Source organism: Danio rerio, chromosome 12 (assembly GCF_052040795.2).
Source record: "Danio rerio strain M-AB ecotype USA chromosome 12, GRCz13ab, whole genome shotgun sequence".
In the NCBI taxonomy this organism is placed as follows: domain Eukaryota; kingdom Metazoa; phylum Chordata; class Actinopteri; order Cypriniformes; family Danionidae; genus Danio; species Danio rerio.
The window spans coordinates 41,974,660-42,000,000 of NC_141032.1; the positions used below are offsets into that span (position 1 = coordinate 41,974,660).

General features: G+C 34.1%; 2 long non-coding RNA genes across 2 annotated transcripts in view; one reads left to right on the plus strand and one right to left on the minus strand.

The window, feature by feature from the left end:
* LOC147834548 (uncharacterized) overlaps positions 1-25,341 on the minus strand; it is a 264,546-nt gene that overhangs the window by 220,306 nt on the left and 18,899 nt on the right. The window lies entirely within an intron of this gene.
* Positions 13,199-16,142, plus strand: LOC147841467 (uncharacterized). The gene is made up of 5 exons (XR_015504538.1): positions 13,199-13,338; positions 13,656-13,762; positions 14,743-14,869; positions 15,046-15,131; positions 15,455-16,142. It is a non-coding gene; the product is annotated as an uncharacterized LOC147841467 (long non-coding RNA).

The window sequence follows — 25,341 nt, forward strand, 5'->3', positions numbered from 1 at the left end:
GCATCCATCCATCCATCCATCCATCCATCCATCCATCCATCCATCCATTTTTTATCCATCCATCCAACTATTCATTCATCCATACATACATCCATCCATCCAGTCATCCATCCACCTATTTATGTATCCATAGATCCAACTATGCATCCATGCATCCATCCATCCATTTTTACCCATCCATCCAACTATTCATTCATCCATCCATACATCCAACTATGCATCCATGCATTCATCCATCCATCTTTCCATCCATGCATTCATCCATCCATCCATCCATCCATCCATCCACCTATTTATGTATCCATAGATCCAACTATGCATCCATCCATCCATCCATCCATCTTTTTATCCATCCATGCAACTATTCATTCATCCATCCATACATCCAACTATGCATCCATGCATTCATCCATCCATCCATGCATCCATCCATCCATCCATCCATCCATCTATTTATGTATCCATAGATCCAACTATTCATTCATCCATCCATCCAACTATGCATCCATCCATCCATACATTCATCAATAGATACACCCCTTATTCTTCTGTAACATGCAAAGTTCCTTTGTAGCTGCATTGAAATCACAGTTTGAAAGTTCAAACCATTCATCACCACTGTAGACCCCCATATCGAGAAATACCCAAAACGTTTTCTTCAAATGACCAAAAAAAAAAAAACTCAAATACTTTCAACAGAATAAACAAAACCTGAACATCTTGGATAACAAGGGGTTGAGCAACTGATCAGGATTTATTTATTTTTTTAGATCTGGAAGTGAACCACACTCAAAAAAAATGATGTTGAAATGAACTGAAACACAGGTCTTCAGGATTTTTGGAGACAGCTTAACTGTTTTAAGTTCAGTCCACTTAAATTTGTCAAAACTGAAGTTAACTTAATTCCTTAATGTTGTCCAAACAGAAATAAACTGTGTGTGTCTTTTTCACAGTGTACACCTTTAAGGAAGATCTTATAGTTCCACCCCGAATGTTGGTGAAGTCTAATCATGCCGCCAGTCCTCGGGTCTAAATGTGTGCACACTTAATGAGAGCCACTCGGCTGTGCTACTCAAATATTTGAACTAACCTTTAATCCTGGTAAGACAGGTGTTATCTTCACATTACTGGAACATTGCAACACACTTCTGAAGAGTCATATGCTTGAAGACTGTGTGAAAGCCACTACGGCTTGAAGAACACAGGAAACTGCGCTTGTGATTAATATCGCCTTAATTAAAATTAACTCGCAGTCACTGAATCAGAATGCAAGCGAACAGACCTTGAAGTGAGAAAGAGCAGCACAGATGGAGAGAAGAGGAAAAGAAAAGAAGAAAAGCATAAGATGGTGTCTTGCTGGCCTGCTACAGACAGCCGGCGTTCTGTCATTTCTCCAGCCAACTTGCTGATTTCATCATAGGCCGTGACATGTGAGGGGGTTTTAAGAAGCGATGCTTAGACGGCGATATTGAAATTCTCTCCTTGTGTCTCGTTATTCACTAATTTGGTTTGGCTCACATAAGCGGTAATGGCGAGGAACCCAGGGCCAGCAGCTGTTGAAAGCAGTTGTTTAATGCTCACCTAACTGCATTACTGCAAAATAGATACACGGATATTTGCGTTCTACAGCTGTTGTGTTACGACTGATTTGGTGGAGTGTGTTTTTTTTAAGTTAGGACATGGCTAGTGAATTTAAATGAGACTCATGGTATAGCATTTGCATTACTGCCAATAAGCAACTGTCCTTGAGAAAAAGCTTGTCAGAAACTATGAAGAACTCATATGAAACTGTTATAATTGCCTCCTGGAGGACTGAAACAATTAACAATAGGATGATGTCCCAAATTATATATAGTAACACAAATGGTACAGTAAAATGTTGCATAGATGCATAAATTAAAGTTTTAATAAAATGAAGCAAATGAAGGGCAATACAGCAGGGAAAATAAGCATTGAAGATATTTTTTTTTTTTCCTGGAAATAATATTTCTAAAGGAGCTATTGACATGGAACTGAACCAGATTTTGGTAAAAAAAAAAAAAACAATACAAACATAAAACAAAATAAAACAAGTGTAATAACAAATGACACAAGAAGAAAGCACTGAACTACTGAAACCTATTTGTTACTTTATACGGTATAAAGGCTCTTTTCGTGATGCAGCTCTACGGGTCATGACACTTTCGGATCAGGTCTACCTCAGAAGTTTTTTAAATGATGCATCATGATGGGGGTGGAGCTCCATGAGCAAAGGGCAGGAGTGGGCGGGGCCAGCAGGTGAGAAGGAGGGGAGCAAACAACTGCTTTCAGTTATCTCACAAAATGAGACACAAACCGTGAGGAGACGCATGATTTAATAGTATACAAAGTTAAAATACAAAAAAATAAACAGTTATTTAATGCCCTGCTACATTTGTTATTCGTAATTTCATATACAGATAACCACAATTTATATTAAGACAATCGTCTTGATATAAACACTATAAATGAGGACTTCTCCCTCAATCCCTGGGTCTGAATGCAGCCTCAGTGCAGCAGGTCTCTTGCCCTGTCTATTCTAACCATTAACTCTGTTGGCAATCTAGAGGATTTAGGCAAACACAACAGCATGGCTATGTGTCTAAATTTGAACGAACTCCAAATAAAATAGATAGAATCTGTGGACATTTTTCTGTTATTTATGTGCTTAATTTTATACAAAATATGTGAATTTATGTGGGATGAATTTGAGAGTATAGGAACTAAAAACTTAACACATGAAATAAAATATTAACAGCCTTTTAACATTCAATTAAAAATTACATTGAAAATCCACTCAGAACCATTTTAAAAGTCTGTCATATTATATCTAAAGACAGAAACTGTATTGCACAAACCATATAACAACTTTCACATTATTCAATAATATAACTGTAATGAATACAAAAACTGCATAAATACATATTTACAGTAAACAAATAGATTGATGGACTCAAAAAAACTGCTGATATCTGGTGATTTTTGAGTGTGCGGAATTCATGTATCTTGAAAGAAAAAAAAAAAGATGTATAAATATCCCTTTAACTGCCTCTCTACCAAACGGTTGACCATGTTTTTACTGTTTTAAATAATGACTGTTAAAGTAGTTTAAATAATGATTCACACAACACAGCATTGTTGGTTTACAAAAAAATAAAAATATATAAAAAAATAATAATAATCCTGTTGCACTACTACAATTAATTTTGGTTTTATTGTAAAAAAAAAAAAAAACCTTAAATGACAATCTGAAATATTTCATGGCATATTTTAAAAAATAAAGGTGATTTAGAATTTAATAAATGTTTTATTTTAAATATATTTTTAAATAAATTGGTTTTTATACTTTATATTTATATATTTTTTAAAGTTCATGTACTAATCCCGGTACGTTTACCATAAACTGACTTATCCATTTGGTAGAAGTTAATATTTTATAAATTATGGTATGTGTTGAAAAAAAAATAATACATTGAGTGTGTTAACTATTGACCTTAGGAGTTAAGAAATGCTATCCATCATTTTTTTTATTGGTTGGGTAGTTAAATGGATATAGAATATTTATTCGTTCATTCATTCATTTTCTTTTCGGCTTTTCAAGTCGCAACACTGGGAAACACCCATAGACTTTTGAATTCACAAACATGCACTATGCCACTTTAGTTAATTCAATTCACCTATATCACATGTCTTTGGACTGTGGGGGAAACTGGAGCACCCGGAGGAAACCTACACCAACACAGGGAGAACATGCAAACTCCACACAGAAACCCCAACGGACCCAGTCAGGGCTCGAACCAGCGACCTTCTTGCCGTGAGGCAATCGTGCAACCCACTGTGCCACTGTGAGGCCCGGATAGAGAATAGAATTTAAAAATATATATATTTTTATTTTATTTTTTGCATATAAGAAACACACTTTAAAACATGGAATACTGTATATTTATATCTTTTCCAAACCCAAAACATACAGAAAAATGATTACGTGACAAAGTTTTGAATACACACATATAAACAGTCAAGCCCGAAATTATTCATACCATTGGAGTATAAAAACTGGGTATTGACTTTGTATAAAATCAAAGAAACACTTTTCTGGAATATTGAGACTGTATATTTTTATACAAATGAAATCGATATTAATATTAATTAGTCTAACATCCAGATGGGCAAAAGCAACATGCCACCCTCATCACTTGTGTTTAAAATTCAAAAATCACACTTGCATGATACTGTTAAGGACATGAATAAGCTCAATTTTAATTAGAAGATTAAATCACCATGCAAAGCAAGACAGGCAGAATTACACCATTACAAAACAATACTACTAATAAATAAAGAGATAGACAAAGGAGGCCACAGACAGCTCATGCAAGAGTCATTTTTTCCCCATTGTTTCACGGCTCAATACAAAAGCTCAAATATTTAAGTTTATCGGATTCCTATCAGCTGAAATAAATGGGAAGCGATGGCGGCATGAAGGTGGTTTGTTTAGGATGTGGTCTCTTCTCTCCAGTGCTGATCAGAACTCGGGTAATAACACGACAGCCGGAGACACAAGCTGAATTGAAATCGTGCCTCAACCCCTTTTTGATCTCCTCCTTCATAAAACTTTCAGACGTCTTTCTTTAAAGCTCGGCAGAAGCTGCTCTTTCGTTGTCAGCTCCATGTCTGCTCATGTACAGGTACATAAATATGGTTTACTGCCTCATTTATTGTGATGTACCTCAGAAATTACAGCTTGCACATTACAATGGAGAACAAGAAGTCAACATTTGGCCCTGCTTAATGAGGGATAAGCTATTGTTTGCTAATGTAATGAATTGGATGAGGGCCAACTGTGGGATGAATGACTGGCGTCTTGGTGGCTATAATCTTGCAGGATTAAGACAAACCTGTCAACTGATATAAGGAGTGTTCTAATGTATATTACGTGAACTAAACAGCAAAGGTATTGACCTGGAGAAGTGATAAGGATCATGTTGAAAGTGTGAATGGAGATATGAAGTTTTAGATGGGAATCATTGGAGTTTGTTAAAATACATTTAGTATTATGATACTTCACCCAGTTGTTTGTTACATTTACTAGCTGTCTTAAAATTTTTAAGTGAAACTAGTTACAAGAGTTACACAAACAACAACATTTTGTTTTTCTTGTGTTGACTAATTGAACTTACTTTGATATTTGTAAAACCGTTTGTAAACTTTTTCTACTATTTTTCATGTAAATAAGAAAAGACAAGAAAGAAAGAGGGTACAATTTTTTGAAATAAATGAAAAAGTAAATAATGAATAAAAAATGTATTCATAAAAACTAAATAATAGTAATGAAATATTATAGTTAGAAATGCACTAGCAATGTCTGGTTGCAACTGTTTTCTACTAAATTTTAGTGTGGATGGAGATTTGGAGTTTAAGATGAGAATCACTGGAATTTGTTAGGATACATTTATTAATATACATTTTTTCTTTCCCATTGTTATTTTTGACATTTAATAGCTGACTTAAATTTTTGGGTGAAAATAGTTGCAATAATTACAAAAACAACAACATTTTTAATTTTTTTTGTTTGTGTTGATAAATTCAAAATACTTAATGTTTGTAAAATTGTTTGTAAAATTTTCTACTTTTTATGTTAATAAGAATAGACACCCAGAAAGAAAGAAAGAAAGAAAGAAAGAAAGAAGAGACTGTAAATAATAGAGTAAAAGGAGAATATACAAACATAATTTATTTGTTTTTCTTTTTAAATGATGAATTTGCTTGACATGACTCTAATTTATTTATTTATTTATTATAGGTTTCAGATACATTTACGATTATAAGAATAATTTAACATTTTACATGAAACGTCTACTTATTTCAGTTTTATTTATAGTCTTAATGACATTTACTAGCAACGTGTGGTTGCAGATTTGGAGTTTAAGATGGGAATCATTGGAATTTGTTACAATAAAGTTATTAATATGGTACTTTTTTCTTTCCCCCCGTTGTTCATGACATTTACTAGCTGACTTTATTTTTTTTTGGTGAAAGTAGTAACAAAAACACCTTTTTTTTTTTTTCTTTTGTTTCGATCAATTGGAAATACTTTGAATTTTGAGAAACTGTTTGTAGAATGTTCTACTATTTTTTTTTATTTAAATAAGACAAGACACCAAGAATAAAATAAAATAAATTAAATTAATTAAAATAAAATAAAGTGCCTGTAAATAATAAAATAACGAGAATATACAAATATTAAACAATATATTTTACAAAGTATTTGGTTTTTAAAATGATGATTATGCCTGACATGACTCTAATTTATTTATTTTAATTATTTTTCTTTTTTTTATTTATCATAACTTTCAGACACATGTAAGATTATAATGCCACTTTATTGTAACATTTTAAAAGAAAGTTCTACTTATTTAATTTTTATTCTTTGTCTTATTGCTGGTTCTCAGCAATGTACTAGCAATGTCTGGTTGCAAATGTTTTTACCAAATTTTAATGTTGATGTAGATCTGGAGTTAAAAATGAGAATCGCTGGAATTTGTTAGGATACAGTTTTTAATATGGTACTTTTTTCCCCATAGCTGTTCGTGACATTTAATAGCTGACTTAATTTTTTTTGGTGAAAAGAGTTGCAATAGTTACAAAAACAACACAATTTTTTCTTTGTGTTGTTAAATTGAGAATACTTAAAGTTTTTGCAAAATTGTTTGTAAAATATTGTACTATTTTTATGCAAATAAGAATAGACACCCATACAAACTACTGAATAAATAAACAAAAAGGAAGAGTCACAAAAAGAAAGAAAGAAAGAAAGAAATATGCCTGACAATGATGATGTTATATAAACACAATATAATGATTATGCCTGTCATGACATTTTCAAATTGAGCTTTTTTTAATTATATGTTTTATGCATGCATTTATTTATTGTCATTATCACACCTTTCAGAAACATTTATGGTTATTAAATTAAGTACTTGTAATATATTTAACAAGAACATTCCACTTCAGGTTTTAAGTCATTACTACAAAATGAGATTTTGTTTTATTTATCATGTTATTGTTATCACCCTGCAGCTCAAGACCGGTTACAAACTAAAACTAAGGAGGGCTGAGCCTGGTCTTTATCTGGATGAGAGACCACATGGGAAAACTGGGTTGTTGTTGGAGGTGGTGTTAGAGAGGCCAGCAGGGGGCACTCAAGCTGCAACCTGTGTGAGTCCTTATGCCTTAGTATAGTGAAGGGGACACTATACTGTCAGTGTGCACTGTCTTTTAGATGAGACGTTAAACCGAGTCCTGGCTCTCTGTGGTCATTAAAAATCCCATGACACTTAAAGAGTAGGGGTGCAAGCCCAGTGTCCTGGCCAAGTTCCCTCTCTCGGTCCTTTCTGATCATAGCCCACCAATCATACCCATCCACCATATTGGCTGTGTCACTGTCTCTCCACTCCCACTATAGCTGGTGTGTGGTGAGCGCACTGGCAGTGTTATGTTGTGGCTGTCATCGAATCATCCAACTGAATGCTGCACACTGGTGTTGTGGAAAGACCCCAAACATGATTGTGAAGCGCTTTGGGTGTATGACCATACATGATAAATGCACTGTATAAATACACATTACATTGCATTATGGTTCTCTGCAACTCTTTTGTCTGTTTGCAAATGGTTTCTACAAAATGTTAGCACTATCATCACAGTATAACCTGTAAAACTTGTGACTATTTCACTCTAGCTAGATTGCAATCCCAAGATAAACACAAATAAACTGAAAAGATTCCAGCATCTTAACACAGACTATTTATTTATGACGAGGCACTTTTAAATGCAATGTGCTGAACTTCGGTCAAGCCAGTCGTGATGAAAGAGTCTGCATGTTTATTATGATAATCACGGTAATCTGCATAGCATGCAAACAGATTCAAAGATGCTTTTACATAGTCTGAATGATTAAAATGTAAATCTGAAATCAGCACCACAATAACAAATAATCGTGGAACTAAGTGAGACAAAGACATCAATAAAACGAAGAGTCACATTTTGTTGATCTAAATGTCCTGGAACAAAACTCCAGAATATATTTCAGAAATTGATTTTGTTCCATGAAATATGGAAACTTTGGCAAATTCAGCGTCTCCATCTGACAGAGGATTTGAGCGGATACAGTTCATGCTGCTGCATCATAAATGCCCTTTTCATGCTCATTACAATTGAATGATAAATGTAGTAAGACTGGGAGAGTTTAAGCATTTTTCAAAGGATGCAAAAATAAAAATAAAACAAAAGAATTAATAACGTTTATATATATAACGTTTATATTAACGTTTATATATCTACAGTTGTAATCAGATTTGTTAGCCCTCCTGAATTATTAGCTCCCTTGTATATTTTCTATTGAATGGAAATAATATTTTTTCAACACATTTCTAAACATAATAGTTTTAATAACTCGTTTATAACTATATATTTTAAATACCATACCATAAAGCAGTGCTGAGGCTACATAAGGGCCAGAGTGGCAATGGCCCACTCAAACTAAAGGCTGGTTTTTAATATATAATATAAAAAAAATATTTTTATTATGGAAAATCCTATATAGAAAGCATGTAATAAATTCTGGGAGAATTATGAATTCATTTTATTATTGATAATTAACAGCATCCTTTAGTCATTAGCTATGTTTCCATCCAAAAATGCTAATTAAATATATGCGCAAAACTGGAATATCACTAAAGACAAGACGTGCGGATAAAGCAGCGTTTCCATCCAATGAGTCAAGGAAAACAAAATCATCACTTCCTGATTAACTGGCGCCAAATACCAAAAGTGAAAACAGAATTGGCTTCAGTAAAAGAAGCTGCGTGAATCTTTTCTTTATTTACTATATGACTTGAACCACAGAAGACGATGCCAACACGCAATGAATCTGTTTGAACTATTACTGGTATGCAGGGGCGGACTAGGACAAAACAATAAAAATAAAAATCAGCACTGGCACTGTTGCCACACCAGCCCACATTACCACACCGACACAGCCCCACCCATGGACATGCACATTCACTACCTATATTGGTGTACAGATGGTGAAATAATATAAGCAGTACCATATGTAATAGATATTCAAACATTTGTGACTGGAACCAAAACAACCCATTTATAATAAATTTATAAAAACTAAATAAAAAATAATTTATGTAAATTAATAATGTGAATCTTGAAGAGTCTGTGTGCTGTCTGTTTATGCCGTTTGTTGCTATTACTTATGATAGCAGTTACCTGTGAATGTGTATCACACATATACACACAAACAGTCCATCCCTGACAATTAGCTTATGTTGCACTTACTGATTGTTTGACATTCTTGCCAGATTTTGATTACGTCCACATAACCTCTGATTGGGTTGGCCCAATTCAAAACCAGCCGGCCGTCACCGATTGGGCCGAATGCTTAACATTAACTATTATTATCATTATTATTACTATTATCAAAATAAATAAATAAATAAATAAATAAATAAATAAATAAATAAATAAATAAATAAATAAATAAATAAATAAATAAATAAAATAACCTGTCCACATAAATAAATAAATAAATAAATACATAAATAAATAAATAAAATAACCTGTCCACATAAATAAATAAATAAATAAATAAATAAATAAATAAATAAATAAATAAATAAATGAATGAATGAATGAATGAATGAATGAATGAATGAATGAATGAATGAATGAATGAATGAATGAAGTTCAAACCAGAATACTTAGAGATTTAATTTAATTGACTGATCTTGTACAAAAAGTCTGATCTAAAGCTTGCTACGTTACATACGATTTTAAACTTTAATTAGTAGTGTAATTAGTCAAGTAATGACATTAAATGCAATAAAATGAGTAGTGTATGAGGTATTACAATAGGCTATTATAATCTCGTTGTTTCTTGTATTAAATAAAAACCCTCATTTGGCCGGTTTCCTTATGTTTCAAATATTTGTATTTTACATGTTAACTTACAAGAAATCAGAAAAAAATGGAAATACATAAATTAATTATTTGCAGTTATTAAACATCTAAACTTTATGTATAAATGGGCTTAATACAGTTCAACCAGCTTCAGCTAATTTCATAATAAGGGATAGAAAATCAAAAGGAAAATCAGTATTTTTGCTTTTATTGAAATACTGAAATTAAAAACATTATAAATACAAATAAATCAAACAGTGAAAGATAATGTGAAAATCTAAATGCATAACAAATAAAACAAGCTAAGAAGATACAGCAGAAATATATTTATTGATTTTTTTTATTATTATTATTATTATAATCATTTTTTTTTTTTTTTTTTTGCTTGGCCTTCAACGGTTCAAATCTTTTAAAGCAATATGATTGCTCGAGAGAACAAAATAGCCATATAATAATCTTACTAGAGATTAATTGGAGAACACAAATCCTACTCCAAGGTGATCTAAAAGTACTGGGGGCATTAGTGGAGACACACATGCACACACATGATGATATCTGAACAAACACTGCTAATGAAGGCGGCTTCTATCAAACTCAAGCAGACTTGTGGTATCTGTTCAGGCCAGCGGCTCAGTTTCAGCCCTTTCCACCTCTCTTCAACCACATAGTCTATTATATCCAGACAAGAGATGCACTGATCTTGATTATTAATGGCTAATTATTATTGTGATTTCTTTTACAAGCAAATTGGACAATTTTGAAAATGATATACATTTTTTTTAAAGCAATAAAAGATAAAAAATAAAATAGCTCAAAAATATTTATTTGTTTTATTTGCTTTCATTTTCCTTCAGCTTAGTCTCTATTCTATCACTAAAGCGGATTAAACCGCCGACTATTCTAGCAAATGTTTTACACAGCAAATGTCCTTCCAGCGGCAACCCAGTACTGGAAAACACCATTCATATCATTCATAAACACACTTATACACTAGGCACAATTCAGCTTTCCCAATTCACCTACAGTGCATGTGTTTCGACTGTGGGGAAAACTGGAGAACTCCATGCCAACATGGGAAGAACTTGCAAACTCCACACAAAAATGCTAATTGGGACTCGAACCAGCAACCTTCTTGCTGTGATTCTACAGTGCTAACCATTAAGCCACCGCGCTGGCCTTTTTCAAGTTAGTAAAGTAAAAACATAAAATTAAAGTAAAAACATGATCTGGCTTTAGCTAATTATGCTACATTAAACAGGTTTACAAAACAAACAAACAAAAAGTTGACAGGCTGAATAAAGCTACATCAACACTTATCTGGATTCATTTGAAAATTAATAATTTTCAATGGACTATATGCACAGCTAGTGTTTTTCAGCCAACGATAAACTTCCGGCAAACAGTTAATGTGACTTTTTCAAATCTTATAAGGTTCCTTTTACAGCCTCGACATTGTAATGTATTTAAAATACATTCAGTAAAATAAACGTAAGCATTCGTTTAGTTGTTTAAAGATAAAACAAGATGATAGACTGTGTAAACCTCAGGATCAACAGGATAGCGCAGATATTCTATTAAAAATGATGGAGTAAAATAAAGAGAAGGCAGGAAAAATTGGAGATTAACGCAGGGCTTCTTGTCAGGTCTAAGACCTACTTTATATTGTATATCTATTAGGCAATGAAGATCCCTTATTTTTAAAGAAAACAGATCTTAAACGTGGCGATTTTGTAATAGATAGATATCGAAATTTAGCAGTCTTTATTTTAGCTGAGTTTTTTTTAAGCATGATGGTAAAAAATGAAAACATGCTGCCACTGTAGATGGTGTATTCTAGGATTTCTTTTTTGGTTTGAGTGTAACCTTAAAAAAAAAAATCTCTGTTCGAAGGGGTATCTACCCCTTCCCCTTAGCCCTACGACTTTAAGCAATAGAGAATTGAGACACCCCTACCCCTTCACGTGAACATGCACTGATTCCTTGTAAGGGGTCCTTGTCCTTTGAAGAAAGGCATATAGAGCATGTGCAAACTGACAATAATCTTGAATAAAGCTGTTAACATGGACAGCATTCAAAACATCTGCTTTACAATGTCGTCCGCCATGTTTGCTGAATTGCTCACATGACTGCCACATCATTTTCATAAACCTGTTTTCACAGTCCACACTGCAACTTTGTTTTTGAATGTATCTATGTATCTGAGCTCAGGTAGGTCCTAAAGCTCCCCCTATATATATATACAGTTAACGTTAGAATAATTAAACCCCCTGAATTATTAGCCCCCTGCTTATTTTCCACAATTTCTGTTTAAAGGAGAGCAGATTTTTTTTTTTTTACAACACATTTCTAAACATAATAGATTTAATAACTCTTTTCTAATAACTGCTTTATTTTATCTTTGCCATGATGACAGTAAATAATATTTTACTAGATAGTTTAAGACACCTCCTTACAGCTTAAAGGGACATGTAAAGGCTTAATTAGGTTAACTAGGAGGGTTAGGGTAAATAGGCAGGTTAGTGTATAATGATGGTCTGCTCTGCGGACTATAAAATATAGCTTAAAGGGGCTAATAATATTGAGTTTAAAATGGTTAAAAAATAATAAGAAGAACTGCTTGAAAAAAATATGATCAGACATACTGTGAAAATGTTTTTGCTCTGTTAAACAATTTAAGAAATATTTAAAAAAGAAAATAAAAAAATTCAATGGGGGTTTAATAATTCTGATTTCAACAGTATATATGTATTTTAAAAGAAAAATAGTTGGAGGAAGCAGGGTGGATGGTTGATTCTTCAAATTAAAGAGGGCTGGGCAAACGGGCTGGGCTAACGTGAGTAAGCCATCTATGTAGGATTCATCTGATTGGTTAGTCATGTGATTGTTGATCAGCTGTGGTCAATTAGAAGCAGCCGGCAGCTGCTTAGATTTTAGAATTAGAATTAGATTTAGATTAAGAATTAGATAAATGCTTAGAATTAGATTTTGCCGGCGGCTAGCTCTCTGCAACTCTCACATGGTCGCCCACTGAAGCTCAGCAGGGCTGCGTCCGTTCAGTACCTGGATGGGAGACCACATGGGAAAGCTAGGTTGCTGCCAGAAGTGCACAGCAAATTCATCAGAGTTAAATTCTCGGTGTTGAAGCATTTCAGAGTAAAGTGTTGACGTTAAAGAGTTAGATTTTGATAAATGAATATAATAAGAGTTAAAATTGATTTTATTCAGTGCGAAATCAAGGAGTTATGTTTTCTACACTTGGTGGTGTTATTTCCAACATCCGGGAATTCATGCAGCCCCAGTCACTGAAGAATTTTCCAGACGCCATTTTCCATCTGAGGTTTAGAACAGCAACTGGTGAGTCAAACTACCTAAATGTTGGTATTTTACTGACTTTCTTTAAGGAAATACAGTTGTAAACATATTGTTAAGTTAATAACTTTAGAATGGAGTGACAATTTTAAACTTCTGCGGTTCATTTGGTCGTTTGTGTATCTAGCTTAACTGCATTACTATTCACTTCTTTTCAAGAATGTTTTATATATGCTCACGCATACATAGTGCATAAAAACATCAAATGTACATGTTCAACACATTTCTGTCACGCTTAATGCCATTTTATGCGTTGTTACCCATCTGTAAAATAAAATCGTCACTTCTCCTTTAATTCGAAGCAAACTAGCGAGGGAATCCCCGGAGCAGCCTAGCCTACTCTGCCCGGATGCTAACGGCAACACAGGATGGTTTCCATGAGCTCTGGAGAGTTTCTAAAACATATCTGGTGAGTAAATGAACATGCCTACTTGTAAAAGGCTTCCTGACTGAAACATATGATTGTTTGTTATTAGTGTACGTTAATTTGGTTATTTTAAACACCGTGGCCCTTTTAAACTGGTTCATTCGTGGCCGTCCATATACCGTTAACGTTAGTCCATAGACTCGTGTGATAACGTAACAGTTAACGTTACGCTTGAAATATATTAAGTGTTGACAACCATTAAAGTCGGAATGTTAACATTAATGTCTTTAAATGACCGCGTTTGCACTTTATCAGACATTTGACGTTACAGAAGTCTCCCGGAAGTTGCGGGACTAACGTTAACGTTATCCCGCAAATGCACAGAGACTCCCAGATGCCCAAGTAGATGCCCGCAAATGAATGATAATCTCATGGAAATCGCGCGTCTCCCGCCCGGTCATTAAACACTTTGCACACCCCTATCCACCGCATCCCTCCCAGTTCTTCAAGTACGTCGCGCGCAAGTCACCCCCACCGCTCTTTAGGTACGTCGCGCGCAACTCATCTCATTGCTCTTCAGGTACTCATCTCTCCCGCTACCTCCCGCAAATCAACTCTGTATCCCCCGAAAATGACTTTTCCCAACTCGGGATGTCTGACGTTAGTAAGTTAGGCTATTTCTGTAGTCAGGAACATCTTAGTCAAGCTTTTTCTCCCACATGATATTGTGCTTAAAACTATAGGCTAAACTTAGCATGTACTGTACACAACATTTCCTTTTTATTAAAGACAATTTAGTGCGTTGTAAACAGCCACCTGTCTGTAAAATTAATCAACTGATTCATATTTGAGCAGCCTAATGATGATACAGGTTTGAGTTTTAGATTTATTATCAATAATCAACATCTGAATCAAAAGATATCTGAAAAAGTGTGAGGTATAATTTGTGATGTTTATCTCTCTTTTTTATCTGAAGGTTATGCATATGTGTTTGATACTAATGTGTTGTTCTTTTTTAACAGCCACAGTTCTCTATACAATAACACAAGACCCTGTGACGGTGGCTGATTAGAGACGGATGGTGTATTTCCAGACTTGGTGAAATGACCAAGCACACCTTCTTGGTCATATGTGGTGATAATAATGAAGGTATGTTTGATAAAGTTCTGTATTTGTTTCACAATAAGCTAAGAGGGTATTAGAGCATTAGAGAATAACAAATGACATGAATGTGATAAGTTTTGTATTGTGGGTGAACTTTTACTTAAATAATGTTTTGCTCTTTGCTTTGCACGTTTCCTCTTCTGCTTATTCTAATATTTTAGATTATATTTGGACCTGAAACATCTGCTAGACTCCAGGAAAGGTGGCGTCAATACTGGACCTGAAAGGGCCTAACAAGTGTAATCTGGTAAAGAAACACGCACGCACAAACACACACACACACACGCGCACACACACATGCACGCACACGCTTACAGAAAACTGTAAGTTTATGAATATTTTTTACACTGTGGCCAATATTTTGGGGACGTCAGCATCACTAAATGATATAAAAGATTTTAAGCTCCTCTAAATTTTGCTCCAAGTGTTGTGTTAAATTCAGGATTCTGGACAGACAGCTGCCTGTTTTTCTAGTTCTAGTCATAGTGATTAACCTAATTGTTTTTGGAGATTCCAACAGTGATGTATGTGTTTTTTTCCTACTTTTCCATATCCTGTCACCTCAAACAGCTGGGAGAGTCAAGTTGTGGATCATCATGAAGATTTTCAAAAGATTAGTTTAGATTTCTTGAATGTTTTATTTACTTTAAATGTTCTTTTAAATATATCAAAGAATTTGATTGCAATTTGTTTTCAAACATTTTTCTTAGTCATGCTGGAGTCTTGAAGAGTTCTTAGATGAGCATCACCCTACAGTATATCAGTGCATCAGGAACCACCAGACGAGCGATCAGCAGCTGCTACATCGTCATGGATAAAAAGGTCATCCTGTGGCTGGGAAGCACTTCATTCACAGGACATGCTTGATGAGATTTCCTAGCTCCAGTTTGTTTTCACACAAGTTTACAGCATTTGTACCTTCATTTAAACTGCTGCGTTTGATATGGAGGACCAAGGAAACACCAGAAGTGAAAGATTTGCACGCCAAGTTGTTTAAAATGTAATTTCAGAAGAAAACTATGCATTCAGAAGAAAACTATGAGTGACGATATATTGAACTTTCAAATGGCTCTGATGAAACATCAAGTTTGGACCAAAGGACTGATACAGCCTTTTTGAGCACTGGTCATACATATTTTGTTGATACTATCTGTAATAATAAAATATTTAAAGCATATTTGACATTGTTGCATTTTAAAAACTGAATGAATTGTTGAAGTGGTGAATGTTTTCAAATAAAATGTCTTTTCTTTTGTAATTTACAGTCTATTTGACCTTTTTACCATATTTACACTCAAGAGAGTTGAATAAAATAACAATATATTACACCAGGCGGTGTTAAATATAGTTACATATTTTAACTCTGCCCCGAGTTAAAATTAACCCTTACTTCGGTGTCAATGTGCCAACCCTTTTGAAAGTGTTGATTTAACTCTGTTTTGAGTGGACCCCATGAGACACTTTCAAAGGGTTGAAATTAACACCCATAGAGTTGTTTTGGGACCCCATATTTTGCTGTGTGGTGTTAGTAAGGCCAGCAGGGGGCGCCCAACCTGCGGTCTGTGTGGGTCTTAATGCCCTAGTATAGTGATGGGGACGCTATACTGCTCAGTGAGCGCCGTCTTTCGGATGAGACGTTAAACCGAGGTCCCGACTCTCTGTGGTCGTTAAAAATCCCAGGATGTCCTTCAAAAAGAGTAGGGGTTTAACCCCGGCATCCTGGCCAAATCTGCACACTGGTCTCTTTCCATCATGGCCTCCTAACCATCCCCATATTCAATTGGCTTCATCACTGTCTCCTCTCCACCAATCAGCAGGTGTGTGGTGTGCGGTCTGGTGCAAAATGGCTGCCGTCGCGTCATCCAGGTGGATGTTGCACACTGGTGGTAGATGAGGAGACCCCCCCCATTTGTGTAAAGCGCTTTGAGTGCCCAGAAAAGCGCTATATTAATGTAAGGAATTATTATTATTATTATTATTATTATTATTATTATTATTATTATTATTATTAGAAGCATGTGATCCTCTCGAATTTTGTATATAAAACACCACTTAGCAAAAAATGTAGGCTCAGGCTTGTATTTCCAATGAGTTTGGGTTGAAAATCAGTTAAAATCAGCATGTATTAAATTTGAATGCGAAACATTTAGAAAAAAATATCTTGTTTTTCTGTGGGTTTTCTGTAATCCTTTTGTTGCGTGACTGGCCATTACAGTCTGTCTGTTTTATAGTATAAAATAAATGCAAAGCAGTTTAAGAGTAAGTCTGGAGCAGAGACTGGCCAAATTCAAATAAAAGAAAAAAAAGTTCCAATTTGTGGCCAATCGATTGGTGGAACTCCAATTTTTCCTATCAATACAAATTAGTCAGCACACAAAACAGCCAATGCTGAATCTATAATAGGTCCAAAAGAAAGCCAGGCAGTCTTACAGGTCACAACACTGATACGCTGGTACAGAGACAATAAAGAAAAAATGAATGCTGAAAGAGATGATATAATAAATTTCAAGGGCACAAGCAGCAATATATTTGGCGAACAAATTAGTGCACTTTTGTATGCATGTAATACTGAGCAATATCCAAGAAATATGAACATTTATATTAAGGCTGTTGAAGTCCCAGTGATTTATTTCACTCCTGGGTTTTGTATTGCTTTTCAGCAAATAGATTTTTTAACAAAAGGTAGCCAAACAAAACCTCTGCTCGATAGCATCCATGCGAAGACGTCTCCCAATAACACAGCTTATTGGGTTTCGTTGCGACGAGCGAGTATCTTTTCCCTGTAATTGATTAGTTTGAAGAGCGTTCTGGTAACATTTAAAGGCCATAGAGTCATGGGTTGTGCGCCGGTTATATTGACCTGCTAATGAAAGCCATTTAGCACTATTTATGGTAACATATGCACAGAGGCATCATGCCCAGTTTTAAATTGATTTTTAATGCAACAAGCACAAAAATATATTTTCATAATATCATCAAACTATTACTGTGGATTAAACAAAGTGTTTGTATACAATACTGTTGCAGCTTCTGCTGACTTGTTCAAATGGATGGATGGAGGGAACAAAAAGATAGATAGATAGATAGATAGATAGATAGATAGATAGATAGATAGATAGATAGATAGATAGATAGATAGATAGATAGATAGATAGATAGATAGATAGATAGATAGATAGATAGATAGATAGATAGATAGATAGATAGATAGATAGATAGATAAATAGATAGAACAAAAAGAAAGAAAGAAAGAAAAAAAGAAAGAAAGAAAGAAAGAAAGAAAGAAAGACACAAAGAAAGAAAGAAAGCAAGAAAGAAAAAAAGAAAGAAATACAGAAAGAAAGAAATACAGAAAGAAAGAAAGAAAGAAAGAAAGAAAGAAAGAAAGAAAGAAAGAAAGGGAAGAAAGAAAGGGAATAAAGTGAGAAAGAAAGAAAGAAAGAAAGAAAGGGAAAAAAGAAAGAAAGAAAGAAAGAAAGAAAGAAAGAAAGAAAGAAAGAAAGAAAGAAAGAAAGAAAGAAAGAAAAAAGAAAGACAAAAGAAAGAGAATAAAAAGAGGTAAAGAAAGAAAGAAAGAAAGAAAGAAAGAAAGAAAGAAAGAAAGAAAGAAAGAAAGAAAGAAAGAAAGAAAGAAAGAAAAGGACAGACAGACAGACAGACAGACATATAGATAGATAGATAGATAGATAGATTGATAGATAGATAGATAGATAGATAGATAGATAGATAGATAGATAGATAGATAGATAGATAGATAGATAGATAGATAGATAGATAGATAGATAGATAGATAGATAGATAAAACAAACAAAAAGAAAGAAAGAAAGAAAGAAAGAAAAAAGAAAGAAAGAAAGAAAGAAAGAAAGAAAGAAAGAAAGAAAGAAAGAAAGAAAGAAAGAAAGAAAGAAAGAAAGAAAAGAAAGAATGAAAGAAAGAAAGAATGAATAGATGGATGGATGGATGAAATGATAGATAGACAGACAGACAAACAGACAGGCAGACAGGCAGATAGATAAAAAAGGAAAACAAAAGAAAGAGAATAAAAATAGGTAAAGAAAGAAAGAAAGCAAAAAGAAAGAAAAAAAGAAAGAAAACATAGATAGATAGATAGATAGATAGATAGATAGATAGATAGATAGATAGATAGATAGATAGATAGATAGATAGATAGATAGATAGATAGATAGATAGATAGATAGATAACAAAGAAAAAAAGAAAGACAAAAGAGAGAATAAAAGAGGTAAAGAAAGAAAGAAAGAAAGAAAGAAAGAAAGAAAGAAAGAAAGAAAGAAAGAAAGAAAGAAAGAAAGAAAGAAAGAAAGAATGAAAGAAAAGGATAGACAGACAGACAGACGGACGGAAAGACGGATAGATAGATAAAACAAAGAAAAAATACAAAAGAAAGAAAATAAAAAGAGGTGAAGAAAGAAAGAAAGAAAGAAAATGACTGGATTGATGGATAGATAGATGGATGGAAATGAAAGATAGACAGACAGACAGACAGACAGACAGATGGACAGACAGAGGTTTCCCAAAGCCACCCTATCGAGCATAAAGCCCTTTTCATGCCACAAACATCTTGTCGGCCTCGTTCGACCGCAAAACTACTGCTTGTAAATAATACATCCCACATCATAGGTAACATCGCAAGTTAAAAGCCTGCTAAATGAATGATTCAGAAAAAAAATGGAGGGGGTCAAAAAAAGCAGAGCGTCTTGCGAGCCGGGCATTTACCCGCAGGGAATACAAAGTGCTCCTTTATAGGCTTGATAAAATATGCCGCATCGCAGAGGACTTCTGTAATCGAACCAGCAATAATACACACACAGACCAGCCTGCAGATGCAATCGGAACAGTTAATGGCCCATACTGCCTTTAATGCATGTATATTTTTAAGTTCCTCGCGGCTATCCGGCTGACCTCTTTTTTGATTCCTCTTTCCCTTTGGTCTGTCTGCGAGTCTTTGAGGTGAGACTCTTTGTGTTTGGCCTTTGTGTAACATTTTTCCTCCTGACTTTGAAGCTTGGCTGAGCTTTCCTCAAGCCGTCGCTCCTTCTCAGCCTCCTTAGTGTTTGTTTTCTTTATAAAAATTACCTGGCTGTCCTACTTGGTTTCTCACCCTTGACCGTGAGGCTCACTTTCTCTCTTTTTTTTTAGGAGAGCATCTTTTTCCACAGCTGGACTCCAGCAAACGGAAGCCGTGCCACTTTTCTAGGTCAGCAACAGCTCTAAGTGTTACAGAAGAGCAGAACTGATCCACGCGCAGCAGACGTGACTGAGTCCACCTCCTGAGACGTGCTCTTTCTATGAAGAAATTGTTCCGTTTCGGTGTGATACACAACTGAGGGTTCAATGGAAACTGGATTGCTTATAAATGATACCAAACAAGAAAATAAATGGACTGGAAGAGATCTAATGCCACAATGATAACAATGTCTGAATGACCTCACATGAAAAAAAAATAAAATAAAATAAAAAATACATATACAAATACACACTCTCTCTCTCTGTCTCTGTCTCTATCTCTCTCTCTCTCTCTCTCTCTCTCTCTCTCTCTCTCTCTCTCTCTATATATATATATATATATATATATATATATATATATATATATATATATATATATATATATAGTATAGATATAAATATATAAATATATACATACACACACACACACAACATATACATATAACATACAACACACACATACAACATCTAACACGTCTCAAATAATTCAGCTTGCAAGAAGTCTCCTGGCCTGGTTTGTTATTTTAATCTATCTATTTATCTGTCCATCCACCCATCTGTCTGTCTGTCTATCTATCTATCTATCTATCTATCTATCTATCTATCTATCTATCTATCTATCTATCTATCTATCTATCTATCTATCTATCTATCTATCTATCTATCTATCTATCTATCTATCTATCTATCTATCTATCTATCTATCTATCTATCTATCTATCTATCTATCTATCTATCTATCTATCCATCTATCCATCCATCCATCCATCCATCCATCCATCCATCCATCTATCCATCCAACTTAACCATGTAGTAAAGTGTTCTACCATTAATTGTACTGAACTGATAAACCAACAAATATTGCAGCATACTTAATTTTTTTACTATAGTAAATTGTGGTGTATTGTAGTATATTATTCACTATATTTAGAAAACTACAGTATCGGGTCATTTGTTTTTATTACTATAATTGTTGTTTTACTAAAGAAACTTCTAAATTACAACACCATAATATTTCATGTACTTTACTATAGTATGGTTCAAAACACTATATAGTTTAATCATGTGGGATATTTGGACCAAGTCCATAAGTCCATAAAACTTGAACCACTGTTATTGCAGTCTAGCTTAGTGGCTTGGTTTGTCTGGATTTACAATTTATATTTGGGTAGAATGGCATTTAAATGTATGTTTACTTGACTATTGAAGATTTTTAGACTTTTTAAACTCACAATACAATTATTGTTATTTTGGCCTTTTTTGTTGTTGCATAACAATTCAAACAGTGTCATGTTTACAGATATGTTTACAGTCTATTTGTAAAATAATGAATTATAATTATAAAATAATGAATAACATTTTATTTTATATACTTTTAAAACAAAATAAAAAAAAAATTCACCCATGTCCACCTCAATAAAACATCTGTGTTTGTCTGTAATTGGTGTAATTTTGCGTTTATTTTATAATTAAATGTGTTTCTTTTCTTTTCCTTTCTTTCTTTTTGTTGCAGAAATCAGTTTGAATTTAGTTTGTTTAAATATTATATTAAAAAACATTATATTTGCAAGAAAAAAACTGGAAAAGTGCATACACCCAACTCCCCAACTATGACTTGATTTGGCTTTAGTGGATGCATTAAACAAGTAGCTTCATGACTGTTGCATTTTGGATTTAAATCTTACAATTGATCCTTATTTCATATATTTGGTTTTTATATAGGAGCAAATACCCCCCACACCTCACCATTATAATTATTGTTTTACTGAACTAATTACTGATATACATTGTGACAGACATCATGATGTCTTGTTTTCAGAAAGCTGTTATATTCAAAAATGCAGATATACTAATGTATAATACCCGTGGACATTTGATTTGACAGAAATCTTTGATCATCTGCTTGAAATGTGATCCTATTTTTTTTATGTTGAAAAGGCTTTTGATAAATATCCAGGATCAAAGAAGTAATAAAATCATCAAAAGGGTGAGTTTACTACACAGATGCAGTCTGTTTAATGCATGACGAATCCTAAACAACTTTATATTCTCCTTCACATTTCATGCATCTCTTCAGGAAAGGTAATTAACAAGGTAATATGTTTTACACTTATAATGTTGACCACTTTAAGTGTGCTACAATGTATTTAACCATAACACCAATAATTTAATATTGAATATTAATTAAACATTAAAAAACAACATGTAGCCGAGTTAAAAAAAAAGTTAATTGTACTAATTAGTTAATTGGTAATTGCTTAAGTATGCTTATATAAACATAAATATATAAGTGATAGATCTAGTTGACAAATATAATTACAAATTGTGAAATTTGGGTTTAAAATACATTGTTGATGGTAGGTCCCATAATGATAGCTGTATCAATGTGTAAATGTGTGTATTTGTATACAGTAGGTGATAGTTTATTATGGCCATTACCGCCGTACGATGTACCGCCACCGCTCTAAAGGAAAAAGAACTTGTTTTTTTAGGTATGACCAGATTGCGACTATGCCGCCGGGTGGTACAATGGGACGGGATGCGAACGAACAGAAATAGTCTATACATTAGCTGTAAATACTTTGCTACTTGTAATAAAGTTAAATTATAAAACAAAGCATTATAGTTCCTCCAATAATAATTAAAAAGACAACTAGGTTACATTATTTAAAGAAATAAAGAATAACAAATAACCATTGAGGTGAAGTGCTTCAAAACAAGTCCGCTATATGCTTCAGCATTAAACACGAGTTGTCGTGGGATTGTGTTAGTTTGTTAAATAAAATAATAATCTAGCCTAAATAAAATTAAAGGAAACTATTCACCATTTCAGAGAAGCCTATATTAACTGAAAGAAGGATATTCCTGGTCACAGTTTGACACAGACGAGTTGACAAACCAGTGTTGATGCGCTCCACATGCACAAAAATTGCACATGTCTAAAATTTCAGGTCATAACATCGCCATGATGGCCAAAGAAATCAAAACATTATTTTCACCCCAGCACAATTTAATAGGGCACTGTAAAGGCTAAAGAACCTAATTCTTATATTTGCTTTTTGCAGCCTAGGGCTATACTTCTCACCATGTATTGTATTTTTTTTTATAAAACATACAAAATAGTGTAAAAGCATGTTTATTACCAAGAAAACTAGGTAACACTTTACAATAAGGTTCATTAGTTAGTGCATTTGCTAACATGAACTAATCATGAGCAACACTTGTAAAGCATTTATTAATCATAATTGAACATTTACAAATGCATTATTAACATCCAAGTCCATGCTTGTTAACATTAGTTAATGCACCATGAGTTAACATGAACCAACAATGAACTACTGTATTTTCATTTACTAACGTTAACTAACATGAACAAATACAGTTGTAAATGTATTGTTCATTGTTTGTTCATGTTAGTAAATGCATTAATTAACATTAACTAATGAACCTTATTGTAAAGTGTGACCGAAAACTAAATTGAAATTGAACACATCACATAAGGTACACATACAGAACCGTCTATCTAGTATCTAGTGAAAAGGCAAAGCTGAAAATCGATCAAAAGCTGCTGGCGCACCAACTACCGCCGTCGCAGCGGTACTGTATGAAGGGTGGCAAAGGAAACAAACTGAAGTAGTGACATCTGTATGTGTGTGTAAAAATAAAAAATAAATAAACGAAAATAGGGCGAGGCAGTGGCGCAGTAGGGAGTGCTGTCGCATCACAGCAAGAAGGTTGCTGGTTCGAACCTTGGCTCAGTTGGCATTTCTGTGTGGAGTTTGCATCTTCTCCCTGCCTTCGCGTGGGTTTCCTACAGGTGCTCCGGTTTCCCCCACAGTCCAAAGACATGTGGTACAGGTAAATTGGGAATGGCTAAATTTTCCATAGTGTATGAGTGTGTGTGTGAATTTGTGTGTGGATGTTTCCCAGAGATGGGTTGCGGCTGGAAGGGCATCCTCTGCATAAAAACTTGCTGAATAAGTTGGCGGTTCATTCCGCTGTGGCGACCCCAGATTAATAAAGGGACTAAGCCGACAAGAAAATGAATGAATGAATAAATAAAAATAAAAGAGCAAAAAAGAGCAAAAAAGAGCAAACCTACCTATTTATGTCTCTACAGTAATTGTATTCCTCTGATAAAGTCAGTGGTAGATTCCAAAATAAGTGTCTGTGGTAAATGCTGCATGATTCCTTTTGGTACAAAGGATAAGCACCTGAATTAGTTTTTTTTTTTTAATCATTAAAATATCAAATCACATGACTCAGATCTCAAATCAAATTCCAGAACTCGAGCGAACCTTTGTACAAAGATTGATATCACAAGCCCTAAAATTTCCACTCCTAAATATTCAGTTACACTTTCTTGGCTGACATGAATAATTCCATTAGTGAATGTGGTGGTAAAACAACGCAGGCTTATTCATCTGTACTGAAATCCCCCTGAGTCTAGTTCTAGAAATCTAACGTTCCCCTTTACAGGCCTGTTTGAGACTTGAACACATTTCATTGCGGTGCTTAGCTGATTCTTCTTTTGTACCAAAGCAACTTTTTGTGACACACACCACTTCACATGCCTCTGCCACATTTTTGATGTTATTTGAGGAGGAGAACTTTTATTTATTTAGGTTTTCATATATCGCTTCCATTAGCATGAGATCATAGCCAGTCTTTGTGAAATTACATCTGTTCTCTCTGTGTGTGTGTGTGTGTGTGTGTGTGTGTGTGTGTGTGTGTGTGTGTGTGTGTGTGTGTGTGTATAAACCCGAAGCATGCTTGGGAATTCACTATGATCCATGAACCCTGTGCAGATGCTGTCAGGCTTAGATGTGTCTAATTCATAAGAACAATTAAAAAAAAAAATCATCCTAACAAAAGTGTCATCTTTTCAGAGATGCTGGAGATGAAACAGGAGGAGATGCTTCATCTGTGCATCAAGTTTAGAGGCTTTTAAGGTTCAGCTCCTGGAGGCAACTGATTTGAGCTTCTAAACCACATCCTGTCAGAGTTACGCTGGAGATCTGACAGTGTCAGGCCTCGTGTTGGACAAGAATAACATCAAGTCAACACAAGATGAACTGAAGATAGAACTACAACAAGAATCAATGATCAATACACATGGCATATGATACACAAGTATCAAAATAACCCTGACATCTAAAGACATCAGTTTTTTTTTTATGTTCTGCACTGTATTTAGTTAATTATTTATTTA